The sequence below is a fragment of the Temnothorax curvispinosus genome, unplaced genomic scaffold (genome assembly GCF_003070985.1).
Source record: "Temnothorax curvispinosus isolate PA1 unplaced genomic scaffold, ASM307098v1 QBEX01011945.1, whole genome shotgun sequence".
In the NCBI taxonomy this organism is placed as follows: domain Eukaryota; kingdom Metazoa; phylum Arthropoda; class Insecta; order Hymenoptera; family Formicidae; genus Temnothorax; species Temnothorax curvispinosus.
Window position 1 is genome coordinate 8,556 of NW_020221725.1, and position 1,838 is coordinate 10,393.

Genomic DNA, 1,838 nt, shown 5'->3' on the forward strand with positions numbered 1-1,838 from the left:
AGAGACATTATATAGAGATTATATAGAGACAAAGATTAAATCCTGTTGCTCTCAACGTCTGCCTCTGCCTCGTCTACCCCAATGGTAATTGGGTGATGACAATTTATATAAGAAGGCCATGAACCTTTCTTCTTGGCGTCGTATCCCCGCGGCTCTGCCTCTTGGTCTGCGAACTGTAAAATAATAAAATTGTATAAGAAATTTTATGAATTAAATACATATAATATGAATTAAATTTTTTATATATTGTAATTATGTGAAATTATGTGAAATATATATTGAAAAGACAGTACTTACCATTTGTACTTTCGCGATTTCTCTCACAATCAGTATGAAACGGTGGTTTCGTTGGCTCCTGCCTCTTTTCAGAGGACAATACGGCCAGTATTTGCCACTGTTTGTTATACAAAGTCTGGAATGAAATCGGCGACGATGGCGGGTAAAGTGTTTAAAAGCGTGGAATACCCTTATAGGGTAGAGAGCCTTTCAGACTATATTCGGAAACTTCACTCTGGCCTAGTTTATATTGATCACTTGATACGCGTATTAAATAGTAAATAACTAGTAAATTAGTTTGATTATTGGTTTGATACGCGTATCAAGAGATCGGTGTAAACTAGGTCATTCGAATACATACCAGCGTCGTTCTGGAGCCTTATTCTCGAATCGTTTTCATGAAACTCGCATGTGAAATTCAATGTTTTTCAAATAGAAAGTCGCACACGAAAATCATTAGGGCAGGCTCGAGAATACGGTCCCTGTCCTTGTTCAATTTTTAGTAACAAGATAAAGCGATGCGGTGTGCACTCGAATATAGTTTTTGAATGCAGCCCTAAAGGCTCTATCTATACACGCCGATAACGTCGCCGCCGATCATGTCACCATCGATCACGTTGCTGTCGATCACGTCGCCTATCACGTCGTCGTTGATTACATTATTCGTGGTTGTTGCGTTCCGCGTACGCGTTACCGGTTCCTACGCTTTGTTGACAAATACATTGTGGGATTAATAGCAGAGAAGAATTCTCTCTGTTGTTATTATTAATAGTATTTCGTCGTTGTTCGTGGCTCATAAGCTATTTCACAAATAGCTTACAATCTCATCATATCTGTGAGTGAAGGTTATATTGTCGATATATTGCGATATCTCTGAGACAATATCTTTTTCTGTGAGTGAGTGAATTGTTAACAGATTACATCCAGCGGACGGTGAGTCGCGTCAGCACCGCTCCTGTTATCTTATACCCATAACGAGGCCCATAACAAGGTAACTATTTTTTTAAGGTGCCTTTTCACGTTGACACTCAACGCTCATTTTCAGCAAGAAAAAATCTTCAGAAATAATATATGTATCTATAAGATATTATTACTTGAAGATATTACTCGAAAAAAATTAACTCTAATCCATCCAACGTTTTTTCCGTCACTTCATTCCGCCAATCATGCACTTTTGTGTCTCACGCATTTTTCAGTACTGTTAACAGCTTTGAAAAATTCTCAAAAAATTATTATAGTATTTTTATACCTTCGACTAAAAATCAATGTAAAGAAGATTTGGAAATTATTTATTTAAATATTTTTTTACAACAATTATATGTTGAAAGACGCACGTTACTTGTTTTATTTAAAAAATCATAACTCACGAACAAATTTACAAAATTTAATGCTTCAAAGCGCAAATTAAAGCTAAAAGTAGTGCGAATGAGAAAAAATATGAGATAATTATTGATTAAATAAGAATACTTAATTTTGTCGCCGCAAATTTGGTAATTTTTAAATGGTACAGAAGAACTTTAAGGACTTAAGGGGGTCGTCTAGTCAAGAGGCTGTGTTTTTTT